Source organism: Pseudonaja textilis, chromosome 4 (genome assembly GCF_049901715.1).
Source record: "Pseudonaja textilis isolate UNSWEBS1 chromosome 4, rPseTex1.2, whole genome shotgun sequence".
Taxonomy (NCBI): Eukaryota; Metazoa; Chordata; class Lepidosauria; order Squamata; family Elapidae; genus Pseudonaja; species Pseudonaja textilis.
The window spans coordinates 83,431,365-83,446,963 of record NC_141993.1 but is presented as its reverse complement, the minus strand read 5'-3'; the positions used below and the strand labels follow the sequence as shown (position 1 = coordinate 83,446,963).

Below are 15,599 nucleotides of genomic sequence, written 5' to 3'. Positions count from 1 at the left end.
TTATTAAGTTGGAACTGAAGTATTATTATTATTATTATTATTATTATTATTATTATTATTATTATTATTATTATTATTATTAATCGCACAGTCAGCCAGATGATCAGACTGGCTTTGGCATTTTTGTCTACCAATCGAGTCCTTACCAGGGACCTGGGATAGGCAGATCTGGATGTTTGATGGTGTTATTGCCGCAGGATGGAAGCCGTTCCAAGTAAAGCTGCCTTCTGCAATTGACTGATGGCAAATTTGTCACTGCCTATGGTGTTCAAGTGATGCTCCAGTTGTTTTTTCAGGCTTATGATCCCACTAGTTCTTTGCTACAGGCAAATGCATAGTGTTTGAGAAGTGACGTATTATTAAGTCGGAACTGAAGTATTATTATTATTATTATTATTATCATCATCATCACCATTACTATTACTATTATTGAGGGAAGGAAGAGAATGAAAACTTGGAAAGGCTGCTCAAGCAAGACTTAACCCGATCGGACTTTGTTAAAACTGCTTGACGATCCCCTTCTTTGCCTGAGAATGAGGGGAAATGAGGTTAGGAAAACTAGGAAAGTGAAGAAAGCTAGAATAAGGTGGGGAAAGCTAGGAAGGTACGCATCATTAGATCTTGTCCAGCAAGGCTCAAGATAGGCAGAACGGGTTGCCATGCAAGAGACAAACAGTAGCTTCTGAAATATAACCACGTTCCCCTTTATCAGCTGTAGCCAGGATGTTTCTGTTTGCTGTTCCAACAGGGAGCCGACTGACCAGTTCCATCCATTCTCTCTTTAGCCCCATGACAACTATCTCTCACATCACGACATCTGGGCTGCGGCTCAGGAAAACAATCCCAAAATAAAATTGGCCTCATGAGATTAGTGAGGTCTAGAGTGCCAGCTTCTCTGGAATTTGGCTCTTCGGTTCTGGTCACCAGACCCTGAGAAGAGAAGCGGAACCCAGAACGCTGAAGAAACGGGGGCGTCTTCTCTCCATTGAGATGGGATGGGTGGGAAAATAAGCGAGAGGTAGAAATGCTTCCCAGCGTGGAAAAACGGAATGGGGAGGAGGTTTTGCTCTCCTGGTTTTCTTACCCAAAATTCATCACAGCCCAGTCCAAAGAAACAACTGCTTTTTTAAATGCAGATTTAAGCCCTGGACTTTCCTACTCAATCACTATGCTAGGCCCACTAAGCATTAGGTACAGTCACAGACGAGGAAAGCTGTCCGTGGTCAAAACTATTCTGAATTGACTAGCTTCCTGGAAGGGGGTTCACCCAGAGGTGGTATTCAGCAGGTTCTGACCAGTTCTGGAGAACCGATAGTGGAAATTTTGAGTAGTTTCGGAGAACCAGCAAATCCCACCTCTGACTGGCCCTGCCCCCATCTATTCTCTGCCTCCCGAGTCCCAGCTGATCGGCTGGGTCTTCTTTGGTTGCCTTGCGCAGGAGAACAGAGCTGGGAAGTAGGTTAGTGGGGTGGGGAGGGAATGGGGATTTTACAATATCTTTCCCCTGCCACGCCCTCCAAGCCACACCCACAGAACTGGTAGTAAAAAAAAATAAAAAATTGAATCCCACCACTGGGTTCACCCATTGCTCCAATCCCAAACCTGGCTACTTTGCTTCAATGTGGGAATCCAACTTAACCGTGTGCGGTTTTTTTTTCCAATAGTCAAAATCATGGTTTAGTGCCACACAAGACAGAGCCAATCTCTGAAAATCAGTTGCATCATCACTAGGAGGAGTTCCCTGCCCAATTGTCTGTCCAGATGCAGGGAGGAGTCCTTAATCAGAGTTGGAAGGGAACTTGTAGGTCATCTAGTCCAACCTCCCCGCCCAAGCAGAAGGCCCTACACCATTTCGGACAAATGGCATCCGATAGCAATAGCACGTAGACTTATTTCACAGTACTTTACAGCCCTTCTCTAAGCAGGTTACAAACTCAGCCTATTGCACCTCCCCACAACCATCTGGATCCTCATTTTACTGACCTCAGAAGGATTAGCAAATTAACAAAGTTGGAAGGGATCTTGTAGGTCATCTAGTCCAACCCTCCCCCCTCCAACCCAAGCAGGAGATCCTTACCCCAGGGCTCTCCAACTTTGGCAACTTTAAGACTTGTGGACTTCAACTCCCAGAATTCAAAATAAAACTGGCTGAGGAATTCTGGGAGTTGAAGTCCACAAGTCTTAAAGTTGCCGAAGTTGGAGACCCCTGCCCTACACCGTTTCTGACAAATGGCAGTCCAATCTCTTCTTGGACTGGATGGAAGGATGGAAGGCTGAGTTAATCTTGAGCTGGCAGAGACTCGAACTGCTGAACTCTTGGCAGTTGACAGTCAGTAGAATCAGCCTGCAATACTGCATTTTAACCACTGGGCCACCAAACTAGGTAACATCACTCATGTTAGTGCTATTAGTGCCAATGACCAACACTGATGATGTTGCCTAGTTCAGGTAATGAAACTTCTGCAACAAAACAACCAAGCTCAGAAAGCACCGAGGACCCTCGTGTCGACCCTGAGCCACAAATATTCTCCTTTATTGGTTGGTACAGAGGCTGCTTTGGAAAGGACTGGTAGCTTGTTTGCTATCTGTCTTTCTCTAGGAAGGTCTCCTTCCTAAAAGTAGCTGAGTTCTTTTAAGAGTTCTTTGTGTTCTAAGAGCAGGGGTGGGATTCTACCAGTTTGCACCTATTCGCTAGAACCGGTTGTTAACTTTCTAAGCAGTTCGGAGAACCGGTTGTTAGAAGGAATTACTGGCCTAGTCCTGCAAGGAAAGCAGGAAGGAAACATTCTGGTGTTGCTTACAGAAACTGCCTCTCCGTTAACCCTGATTACATTCTTGGCAGGACTAGACTTCCTGTCTCAGGAACATCTCTGGAGTTCTTTTCCCCTCCTTTGCTGGTACTTTGCTTGTGTGGAGTGACCATTCAAAGTTACAATGGCACTGAAAAAAGTGAGTTATGACCATTTTTCACACTTACGACTGTTGCAGCATCCCCACAGTCATGAGAGGCCAGGCGAGGAGATGCGCGCCTCGATGTGAGTGACGTTGAGTTGGCCACACCTAACCAATAACATAACCACCAAGCTACGTTTACCAATTAAGCCACACCCACAGAACTGGTTGTTAAAAAAATTGAGTCCCACCCTTGTCTAAGAGTCAGAAGAAACTCCCCTTTTGGTCTTTCTTTCCATACTTACTGGCTGAAGAAAGCAAAACAGATCTAAACCCTGCCTATTTTCTTTCCCAAAACGCCCAGTGATTTTGGCAGACTGGAGAAAATCTGACGAAAATCTGAGCTAAACAGCTGCAGGTCACCTTCTGTTCCGCATCAATGGTCCAGTCGTGGGATTCAAATTTTTGTACTATGGGTTTTGTGGGCGTGGCTTGGTGGGCGTGGCAGGGGAAGGATACTGCAAAATCCCCATTCCCTCCCCACCCCACTAACCTGCTTTCCAGCTTCGTTCTCCCGTGCAGGGCAACCAAAGAAGACCCAGCCAATCAGCTGGGACTCGGGAGGCGGAAAATAGATGGGGGCAGGGTCAGTCAGAGGTGGTATTGACTGGTTCTCTGAACTACTCAAAATTTCCGCTACCGGTTCTCCAGAACCGGTCAGAACCTGCTGAATACCACGTCTGCAATGGTCCAATGGCAATTGCAAGCTCTTGCTCTGGAGAAATGGAAAGACAAGGGATTTTAAGAAGTGAAGGGAAACCTTGAATTATCCATGACAGTTTGAGCTCCTTAACTCTTTTCTAGACACCGAGTCTTTTTACAAGGTCTTTTGTGTCTCACGTTCTAGAACTTCCAACAGATATCTTCCCTCCCTCCCTAATTCTTGTTATCCGATTACTTAAAGAAAAAAAAAACTGGATTAATGGTTGGACGTCTGTTAGTTCCTTTCTCTTGCTTTTTTAAAAAAAAGGCTTCAAAAGACCGTGTAACATAAATAGTGATTGATCCATCTATCTAGGCATAATCTTAATAAACTTCTGCCCTCAAAACGACGACGCTATAGGGAACTGCACAGCAGAACAACTGGGCATAAGGACAGTTTTTTCCCAAATGCCATCACTCTGCTAAACAACTAACTCCCACCACACTGTCAAATTATTTACTAAGACTGTATTACTATTATTCTCCTCATCCTTCCTAGTACCTACCTATTCCCACTTATGATTATAACCATTTTGCTTTATATTTATAATTTATATTGTTTTGTTTTCCTAGTATGTTTGATTACGTATTAATAACCTATGGATGATTTGATTGCTTATAATAACCTATGACTATTACTAAGTGTTATATCTTATGATTGATGAATGTATTTTATTTTTTCTTTATGTACACTGAGAGCATATGCACCAAAGACAAATTCCTTGTGTGTCCAATCACCATATTGGCCAACAAGGAATCTATTCTATTCTATTCTATTCTATTCTATTCTATTCTATTCTATTCTATTCTATTCTATTCTATTCCTATTCCCTTCCCTTCTCTTCCTATTCTTCATTCCAATATTCTATTCTATTCTATTCTATTCTATTCTATTCTATTCTATTCTGTTCTGTTCTGTTCTGTTCTGTTCTGTTCTGTTCCTATTCCCTTCCCTTCTCTTCCTATTCTTCATTCCAATATTCTATTCTATTCTATTCTATTCTATTCTATTCTATTCTATTCTATTCTATTCTATTCTTCCTCTTCCTCCTCCTCCTCTTCTCTTCTCTTCTCTTCTCTTCTCTTCTCTTCTCTTCTCTTCTCTTCTCTTCTCTTCTCTTCTGGAGAATTCGGAAGGCTGGGTGGAAAGATACCTGCAAACACTGTGGTTTCTCCCCTTGAAGGAATTCAGTTAGACAGGGAGAAAAGTGGAGGCTCAGTTCAGTGTTACCCGCCTTCCCTCCAAAGTTGGGTCCTCCAGAATTTCAGAACCAAGGTGGTTTTTTTTTTTTTTAAAAAAAGAACCAAAACCTCTCTTAGAGACAGGCCCCTGAAGGTTTTCAGCTTCTGCAGCTTCTACCAGTGACAGTCGCTTGTTTTTTTCCCCCTTTTGCTCCTTTCTCTTGGGCAGAGAACTTTTGAAGGGCAACGGTCAGGTGGAGGGGAGAGAGAGTGTCAGAAGGACGGGTGGGGGTGGGGTGGGGTGGGGAATCGATTCTTTTGATCTCCTCTTCTACGGGCTGCGCTGAGCTCTTCTTTCCCGTTTTGCGCTTTTGTGCCCTTAGCCCCCCTCTCTCTCTTACAACTCTGGAGACCGCCGGAGACCTTAGGATTGGGATGGAGATTCAGGTCATGGTTGTCCCAAAAGTGCTTTTCCAGGAGGCGACTGGACTTTCTCGAAAAAGCACCTTTGGGATCGGGATTTAAAAACCCCTCTGCAGACCCCTTCCTGGCCCCTAAGACAGTCCTGGACGGCCGATCAGAATTGGAAAGTCCCCTCTGTAGCGCTAAAGGAGAATATTTGCAGCTGGGGGTTGAAACGGGGGTGGGGGGTGGGGGCGGGGGGCTTGGTGCTTTCTGAATTTGGTGGTTTTCTTGCAGACGTTTCGTTACCCGAACTAACATCACCAAGTGCTCAGCAAACAACAACCAAGCTCCGAGAGCACCAAGAGGCCGCGTTTTTCTCTCTCGCTTTGGACTCTGCGTAAAAAAAACAAAAAAAAAAAAACGCCGCTCCGGCGAAGGATGCCAGGAAGGGGAGCCGACTTCACTTCGCAACTGGGCTCGGGGACTTTTGCTTCCTTGAAGCCTCAGAAAAGGGGTAAATGCTCCGCGCAGCCTCCGCACTCTCAGCAATTCATGATCCGTTCTCTCCCTCTCTCTCTTTCTCTCCCTCCCTCTCTCCTTTCTTTCTTTCTTTCTTTCTTTCTTTCTTTCTTTCTTTCTTTCTTTTTCTTTCTTTCTTTCTCCCTTTTGTCCCTTTCTTTTCTTTCTTTCTTTCCTTCCTTCCTTTCTCCCTTCTTTCCTTTCTTTTTCCCTTCTTTCTCCTTTCTTTCTTTCTCTTTCTTTCTTTCTTTCTTTCTTTCTTTCTTTCTTTCTTTCCTTCCTTCCTCCCTTCCTTCCTCCTTTCCATTTTTCTTCTTTCTTTCTTTCTTTCTTTCTTAATTTCCTTCCTTCTCTTTCTTTCTTTCTTTCTTTCTCTTTCTCCTTTCTTTTTTCTCCCTTCTCTCCTTTCTTTCTTTCTCCCTTCTTTCTTTCTTTCTTTCTTTCTTTCTTTCTTTCTTTCTTTCTTTCTTTCTTTCTTTCTTTCCTTCCTTCCTTCCTTCCTTCCTTCCTTCCTTCCTTCCTCCTTTCCATTTCTTTCTTTCTTTCTTTCTTTCTTTCTTTCTTTCTTTCTTAATTTCCTTCCTTTTCTTTCTTTCTTTCTTTCTTTCTTTCTTTCTTTCTTTCTTTCTTTCTTTCTTTCTTTCTTTCTTTCTTTTTCTTTCTTTCTTTTCAGGCTGGAAATAGAAAAATGTCGGCGGAGCTAGGGCTAAGCCGCCCCACCCCCATTCCCCGGTGACCTTCGAAGCCGCAGAGAAGCAGCAGCGCAGACCGAAGGCGCGGAAACCTCCCAGTGAAATCAAGCCGCGGGCCCAGCGAATTCAATGCAAACGGCTCCCCCGCCCCCAGCCCAACACTTCTCCAGATTAAATCTCAAGGTCGAGTAGAAAAGAGCCTCGCGCGTTCACTCGCTACTCTTCGCCGCCACCGCTGCCCAGTCGGCCTGCCTCGCCCCTCGGCCATTTTCTTAGCACGTGAGAGAGAGAGAGAGGGAGAAAAAAAAGTCTTAAAAAGAGTTTTAGCAAAAGATTAGCTCGCGGAAAATCCGAAGCCGAATAAGCAGGTAACGCGTGCGCACGTTAACTACTTCTGAAATGAGTACACACACACACACATACACGTGTAAACGTACATATTATGTATATATGTATATATACCGGTTCATATACATACATATACCGGTACACACACACACGTACATGTGTGTATGTATATGTATTCGATGTATAATATAGGATTATAGATATATATATAGATATAGATAGATATAGACACACACACACACACACACATATATATATATATATACACTATGTACCCTATGACTATTATTAAGTGTTGTACCTGATGATTCTTGACTCTTGATGAATGTATCTTTTCTTTTATGTACACTGAGAGCATTTGCACCAAGACAAATTCCTTGTGTGCCCAATCACACTTGGCCAATAAAGAATTCTATTCTATCCTCTTCATACAGACACACACACTATAATGAGATATAGATGATAGATTCTATAGATACTATATACTACTAAATATTATAATACATATTATGTACTATATATATTTTAAAAAGAACATTCGGAGAAGGCTTGTGGCGCGCACAAGAAGTCAGTCCCATCAGAAATCCGACCAAATGATTTGGCGTGGTTTCAGTGATTCAGGGGTGTCAGTGAGCTCAGCGCGGGCCAACCCCGTGAGGATGTCCAGAGGGGATTGGCACATGGGCACTGCGCAAGCTGCTCCCCTGCGCTTATGGATTTGGTTTGAATGGTTTTCCCGCTTTTTGCATCTGTGGAAATATCCCCGAAACAAGAGAACTGAATTAAAACAAGAGAGCAAAGAAAAAACGCAAATGGAAAAGTATGTTTAGAAGCTTGGCAGAGGTGAAGGAAAGGGCTTCTTCATTCGGCCCTGGTTCTCCCTTCGCATGCAATGAGCAGTGGCTGAGATAAAAGGGCATTGGCAGTGTGGCACCCACACCCCGCACCCATCTGTACCACAAACTGCCAATGGCCCTTTATCTGGACTAAATCATTTTGTCCGAAAGAAGTGGGGGAACCAATTTAAAAGCTAGATAGCTGTTGTTTCTCTTTTACTGAAGATCTCATTTTAACAGGTTTTATGAGTTGTCTTGCCAGATAATGCTGCCAGGGAAAAACGAGCTCTTAAGTGACATTTCTCCCTCCACCGAAACACACACACACACACACACACACAGGAATGTTAACTTGCGTTTTCAATGGCCCACCTGTTGGTGGGTACCCAAACGAGTTTCGTTTCAATTATACATTTCTACCAGCCGTCGCTAGTCAGGTTTCCTCTGTGGGTCGGTAACACCGATGGATACCCCAACTCCTGTAATGAAGGGGCAGTTTTCAAATGAAACTTTAGAGCCTTAATATTTGCATTGTGGTTCCCCTGCAGGCAAATTCCTAGAAGAAAAGTGAAAAAAGAGGCCGGCTTGTCTTTCATATTCCCTCCCGTTCATAAGGGGGGGGAAAAATTAGATGAAAAAGAAAAGAAAAAAAAAGCGAGGGGGGGGCGGGTGGTTATTTCTATTTCAAAACGGCAGGGGGCTTCCCAAAATTCTAGCAAATGCCCCAAAGTCAAATTATGGGCCGGCGCAGCGCGCAGCAAGACAAATCTCTTTCCTCTACTTTGGCTTTAATTGCCGGTCTTGTTGTTTTGTTAAGTTGGCTAAAGTGTTTTTTTTTTTTTACGCGCAAGGCGCAGAATTCGTCCAGGCGCCTAACCGCGTCGCTCAGGCCCGGCTCTGTAAGCCGACAGGGGACGCTCGCATATCCTACTCAAGCCCCCCCCGCCCCCCTCTCCTCTCCTCTAAGCTCCTTGCAACCTCCGGAAGAAGAGCCGTTGCAAGCTTTCGAGCTTTGCGGGGTGGAGTACGGATCTTTAGTCCTCATGGATAAAAAAAAAAGAGAGAGAGATTAAAGGCGAACTCCTTTCCCTTTTTCTTCTCCTCCGCCATCTCTCTCTCTCTCTCTCTCTCTCTCTCTCTCCCTCCCTCCCTCTCTCTCGTATCAGTTTTTACCCAACTAACGAAAATGGGAAGCTTTTGTCCTTTGAAGTTTATCCTAGAAAGAGATGGTTACATCGGGTTCAGAAATGACATCTTCCCCATGAAATCTGGCATGAATGGGGGGGGGGGGAGGCAGGGAAGGGGGCAATTTAATTAATAAATGATCTTCCTTAGAGAAAAAAGCTTATCCCTTTTCCTCTCCATCTTAAACAACCAGTATCTCTCTCTCTCTCTCCTCCCCCTCCCTCAGGTTTCCTCATTGAAGTCATCAAATCCAGAGAAATGAATCCATATTCGAGGCTCTCCCGGTCTCTTATTTACGGACGGCCAGTGACATTAAACATAACATTTATTTTTCCATTGGCGCCCACTTCTTTATTTCAGACAAGGCAACACCTCACCACTAGAAAACAGGGCCTAGTTTTAACCGCAACTCCTCGCAGGGAAAGGCCTGAACGTGTGAAATATTCCGTTTTTCCCTCGCCCGGTCCCGCCCGCGAGGCTTCACTAGAGAGAGACTAAATAAAACGGCAACAGCCTCACCTCCTTCTCTTCCCCTTCCTCTCCCCCCCCACCCCAAATCGCTCTTAAAAAGCCTCTTCACCTGTATTTAAATAGCGCGTCTTTAATTATAGCGGTCGGGGACGTATGAGGCTGAAATGAAATTAGTAGTCATTACCAGCCCCTTTGACTCCGTGGTGCTTTTGATCAGCGCTAAATTAGCTTCCCATTTCTAACAAAGACCCTGGAGCCGGCAGTGGGCTGTAAATAAAGACAGCTCGCCTTGCCTTCCACACCTTCTCCCTTGTCAATCACAGCTCCGCCATTCAACCCGAGATTAACCTTTATCTACGGCAGCCTTTAAAATAACCTAAAGTTTAGGCAGGGGAAAATATATATATATATATATCCGGGAGACGGGAGGGAAAGAAAGGAAAGGAAAGGAAAGGAAAGGAAAGGAAAGGATAGGATAGGATCAAAACAGACGCAACTTCGTCCCTGGCGAGGAATCCCCTTTTGCTGGGATATGCAGAACCCGAGCGGTGGGCGACGGGAGTGGGGGGTGGGGGTGTTGGATTGGACTGACCATCAGGGGGCGCGAGTGAGCAAGAGCCAGCCTCGGCGCCTGGCACCTCGCCAGCACCTTTTAAGAGCCTCCGCCAGGTAACCCGCGCTCCCTGGTTTTCCTCTTCCTCCTTTCCGCCCCCGCCCCACTCGCCTTTCCCCAGCCCCCCGCGCTCTTTCTCCTCTCCGGTCCTCCTCCTCGCCTCCTCGCCTCCTGCCACCGCTCCATCTGCCTCCGTTCCCTGTTTCCCGGAAGTTCAGGATGCGCCGAGTCAGATTCACACCGAGACCAGGCAGTTGAGTCCCGGGTCACTGACTTTCCCGTTCGGTTTGGCCTTTCGCTTGGGTGTATTTTCCAAAAGCGGTTTTCGCTTTCTTGGGCACTTTTTTTTTTTGAACCTCCCGCTTTTTCCTCTCCCTCATCTTTACCTTTACCTCTCTCTATCTCTATCTCATCTTCCTTCCCTTCCTTCCTTCCTTCCTTCCTTCCTTCCTTCCTTCCTTCCTTCCTTCCTTCCTTCCTTCCTTCCTGATGTGGGGTGCGGGATGGAGAGGGGAGAAAAGGAAAAGGAGGATACAGAAAGAAAAGAATTGCCGCGAAGGGCATGAATTCGCCAATCTCTCAATGCGGCTTTTCAGCAACTGTCACTTTCAATCCCAACAGGGAAAGGAAGGAAGAACCAGAGAAACCAAAATAGGGATATTGTCCAGACAGTCAAAGAGTCCCTGTTCTCCCCCCCCCCCCGCCAGTTCCACCCCCCACAATTTCAAGGGGGGGGGGAGGTTCACCCCTTTTTTCTTTCTGTACATCTCCTCCCCCCCACCCGTCTCTTCTACCGCCCCCCCTCCCCGCCCAAGGCGAAGGTGAGAAAAACGCCGACTGGAGTTCGCGACAAAGTTGCTGAAGTTACTTACGGATGCTTTCCAGTCCGGACGGCTGGCTCGGAAACCGTGTGATTGATTGGTCGGAGAATCGCCAAGTCAGCCGGGGAGGTGGGGGGGGGGGGGCTCTCTCGCGTCCCCACTCGGCCTCTCCGGGCTCGGGTGCCCTTTTTTTCGCCCCCACGGACGCCCGGGCAGGTTGCTCGGAAGCTCCACTCGTGCCCTGCCCGTCCTCTTCGCTTCGTCCTCCTCCCTCAGCCCGAACGATTTCAGATCGGGGGGTTTTCTAGCCCCGGTTATCCAGCTTGCCTACACACCCTCCAAGTCTTACTCCTAGCTTTAAACTGCAGCCCCTAGAATTGGGGGGTAGCGAGAAAGAGAGAGAGAGAGAGAGAGAGAGGGAGAGAGAGGAAAATCGTTTATGGTATGGCTTAAAAAATCCAAATGGCTGTTTTTCTGTATGTGTGTGTGTGTGCGGGTGTGTGCGTCCCCGCGCGCGCGCGCGCGTGTGTATTGTAAGAATGGACCCACAACAAAAAAGTCAATTCTCTGTCCCTTTTTCTCCTTCCTCCCCCCCCCTCCGCTTTTTTTTTTCCCATGAAGGAGAATAAGAATAAAAGCCTTATATTATATATTTTTTTTTTGCAGTGGTTATTCAAAGATAATTTAATGCCATTGTTTCTGCTACAGATGGTTCTTTTTAATACAATAACAGTGCGCTTTGTGCGAGCCACACACAATACAAATCGAAAAGCGTTTTCCTGAATAACCATTTTGTTCTCATTTGTATAGGGCCGACAAAAGGCGCCGTGAAGTAATGGGGATTCTGTTTGTTGAAGGCACAGAATAGAAGCTTGATAAAGATTTAGGTTGCCCCCACCTCTCTTCCCTCACCCGCCCAAAGGAGGAGGAGGAGGAACACCGCCGGGGAAAGAAAAAAAAAAAGCCGCCAGTAGCCTCGCTGTTCTTCTCTCCCGACCAGACCGACTTCCTGTTGTTATTATGGTTGTTATTCCCACCACTAATAACATCATCATCGGTAGATTTTCCCCTCCTTTAAAAAAAACAGGAGGGTGGGGTGGGGTAAGGGAGGATTTCACCTCGAGGCTCAATCGGTCCAAACATCTGCTTCTTTCAATGCCTCGGGTTTGGGGGTGGGGGCGTCCCATTCGTCTCCCTTTCCCTCCCCGCCCCTTGCAAGAATTGGAACAGGAGGGGAAGGGGGGAAAAAAATAAACTCCCTGGAAACGCTGAGCAAAAAAAAAAAAAAAAAAAAAGCGGGAAAGCTGCACACGTGTACATTTCTGGGACTTGTGAACCCGCCAGATTCCAGAGATCATGGCAAACTTGGCCGCGTGGGTAGTTCTCTAGATTGCCAAACGGCTCTTCTCGGGCTGGTTTCCAAGCAAGTTTGTTTTCCTCCCACGGATGGGCTTTTCTGCCCCACCCCGCCCCCGCCCACCTTAAATTTGCTTGAAGCTTCAGAGATCTATAGCCCAGAGGTCAGGTACCCCGTCCCGCCCCCAAGCCCAGCGGAAGAGGAGATCGAGGGAAATCTCTCTATGTTCCTAAGACTTCTGTGACCTTCCAGATTCCACGTTTCTAGACCCGGTACTGTCCCGCGCAGAACTCCTTCGGGACCCCAAAGTCGTGCTAAAAAGCTGGTTCGGGCCTCCTTCAAGTTACCTGGCGCAACCCTCGAATGCCCGAGCCCTGTTTTGCCAAACCCCCATGGCGAACTCGAGGCCAAACCAACCGCTTTATCTGTCGCAACGACTCGTGTGAACGAGCTCATTCCCATAATAAGCCGAGTGATGGGCTCCCGGGACCAACTAGTGTGGCTCGCGGACGGTTCTTAACCCTAGTTTACCGTTTCAAACACATTGTGCGCAAAAACAGCTCCCGCGTTTTGGGAGGGAATTGACGCAGGATTAGTTAAATTATTTTGCGGGATTTAGGTCTGCTTCATTTCGGTCTCGCAAGAAGGAAAGCTGGGATAGTCTTCAACTGGGACTGGCATCGCTCCTTCAGATGGGAGGCAGTTTGAATTCGTTTTCGCCTTCTCCCCCCCCAAAGGTCAAGGTTGTGATACGGGTCTGGCTTTACTGTCGTAGTTATCTCGGGGTGTGTGTATGGGGGGGGGAAGAGAGAGAGAGAGAGAGAAGAAAGGAGAATAGAGAGAAGAAAGAGAAAAGAGAAAAGAGGAAAGAGAGAAGAGAAGAGAAAAGAGGAGAGAAGAAGAGAAGAGAAGAGGGAAAAGATGAAGAGAGAAGACGAGTGGAGAGAGAAAAAAGAAGAGAAGAAAGAAAAGAGAGGAGAGAGGAAAAGAGAAAAGAGGAGGAGGAGAGAGAAGAGAGAAAAGAAAGAAGAGGAAACAAAAGAGAGAAGGGGAGAAGAGAAAAGAGAAGAGAAGAAGAGAGAGGGAGGCTTGTGCTGAATCCCGAATCCATCAGGAACAGTCACTCAGGCAGAAAAAGGTCCTAATTTTCGACGGGGCAGCAGGGAAGCCCTTTTCCGGCTTGCTTTCGCTTCCCCTACCCCAGACCTTTTGAGGCAACCGAGTTTACGAGCTACCGGGAAGGAGGCGCGGGAGGAGAGCTCAAAGACCAGAACTCGCCGCGGGGCTGGTGCTCCGCTAGCCGCCGGGTTTGTCTCCTCACCCGCCACCCCTCCAGGAAGGAAGGACGGGCGTCCCTTATTCTCCTCTCTGTAACCCGGTCCTAAGGGCGGCCTAGCGCCCCAGCCCGCTGTTTGGGAAGGAGGCCGGGATGCCCCACTTCGACGAGCTTGCGTCCCATCCGACCTGCCCCATTCCAGTGAATGTTCTCCCCTTCCTTGCTTTCCAAACTCACCCACCGGGTTTAAAGGAAAGAAGGATTTATATCCCACTACCACCACCACCATTTTTATTATTATTATTATTATTATTATTATTATTATTATTATTATTATTATTATTATTATTATTATTATTATCATCATCATCATCATCATCATCATTAAAAAATAAATCCCTCGCCCCATTTTCTCCTCCCGTGAGGTGGCTTGGACTGAGAAAGAACTGGACCGAAAATTACCCAGCTGGGTTTCGTGCCTTAAAGCGGGACTAGAACTCACCATCTCCTGGTGCTTGGCCTTAAGTCACCCAGTTGGCTTTCATGCCTAAAGCGGGATTAGAACTCGAGCCAGTTTCTAGCCTGGTCCCTTAAACACTCTAGACTAAACTTCCAAGCTTGCCCAAGCCAGGTTCTGACGGACCAGCCCAGAGATCCTCCGCCACAATACCTGGTTCGTTTGGCCCCATCCTTTCCCGTGGCTATTTCATAAGAATCAGTGGGATAGCAATAGGACTTAGATTTATATACCGCTTCATAGTGCTTTGACGGCTCTTTCTAAGCGGTTTACAGAGTCAGCATATTTGTCCCCAAACAATCTGGAATGCCGGAAAAGAGAGAAAGAGCACAAGAACAGAAGCTCGCGGAGAAAGGGGAGGAATTAATGGGAGGAGGTGGCTTGTCTGTCCCCAGACCGTTGCTTGGAGTTCGACCCACTGGGTGTTTTGGGACTGGGGTACGAAGACAGCCGTTTTCATTGCCCTTTAAAATGAACAGGGCGAGCTGCCGAGTTCAGGTCTAAGACAATGGTTGGGTGGAGGGAAAATGCACAAGAAACAGTACCTTTTAAAGTGCGCTATATATTTAAGTATACAGCATTTTCGTTACCCTTTTAAGTGCTATATAGTGTATATGTGTGTGAGTGATCCCTTTTAAGTGATGTGTGTGTGTGTGAGAGAGAGAGGGAGGGAGGGAGAGGGGGAGAGAGTGATCTCTTTTAAGTGCACTATATATTTAAGCACTTAATATATATATTTACATTACCCTTTTAGGTGAAGTGTGTCTGTGTGTGCGTGTGTGTGTGAGAGAGAGATATCTTTTAAGTGCGCTATATAAGTGTACAGCATTTGCGTTACCCTTTTAAGTGCTATATAGTGTATTTGTGTGTGTGAGTGAGCTCTTTTAAATGCAATATATACATATATACATATATATACACACACACACATATATGTGTGTGCGTGTGTATGTGTATATATGTATATGTATGTTTTCTTAAGTTTTTGCAGGTACTTACATGTATGTTATTCAGCTTTGTTCGGGTATTTTCCCACATCATTATAGTTGTGCTTTTAAAGTTGTAGCAACGTTTCGGCAGATGAGATGTACAGTACAGTAGCCTGATAATGGCAAATGAGATTCTGCCGAAACGTTGCTACAACTTTAATATATAGATATATATATATTCTCCCTTTTAAGTGGTGTGTGTGTGTGTGTGTGTGTGAGAGAGAGAGAGAGAGAGAGATCTTTTAAGTGCACTATATATTTAAGTAAATAGAATTTTGAGGGGAGGGAGCGCAAACGGCGAAAGTTTGATGCCCTGAGGCCAGGTGGCAACTATTCCACTCTCCTCCTTCCACACGCGCGGCCTGTTTTGAACGGCGCCTCCCCCTCCACTCCCAGTTGGCCCACTCGCTCCTTCTACAGATTGCCCGCCTGAGTTCCTGATTTCGGGCCGCTCCAGCGAAACAGAGGAAAAATGGCACGAGGGAGCCGCGTTAGAAATCCTTTCTTAGCATCTCCCGCGGCCGCCGCCGCGGTGGCGGTAGAAAAATGTGTGTCCCCACGATACTGTGAAATCGGCGCCGTCGCGCTTGGAAAGACGAGGAAACCCACCCACCCGCTCCACGAAACTTAAAACACCCGTGGAGAGAAATGTGTTCGAGGGTTACATTTGAGGCTCTGTCCTGGCAGTTAGGCTGGCTTCGAAGTGGTGCGGGTGGTGGAAGGTGGAATCCGGA

General features: G+C 46.4%; 1 long non-coding RNA gene across 1 annotated transcript in view; it reads right to left on the bottom strand.

The window, feature by feature from the left end:
* LOC148125903 (uncharacterized) overlaps positions 1 to 15,599 on the bottom strand; it is a 209,907-nt gene that overhangs the window by 122,302 nt on the left and 72,006 nt on the right. The window contains exon 2 of the long non-coding RNA XR_015743636.1: positions 10,778 to 11,097. This is a non-coding gene — a long non-coding RNA (uncharacterized LOC148125903). The remainder of the gene's footprint in view (positions 1 to 10,777; positions 11,098 to 15,599) is intronic.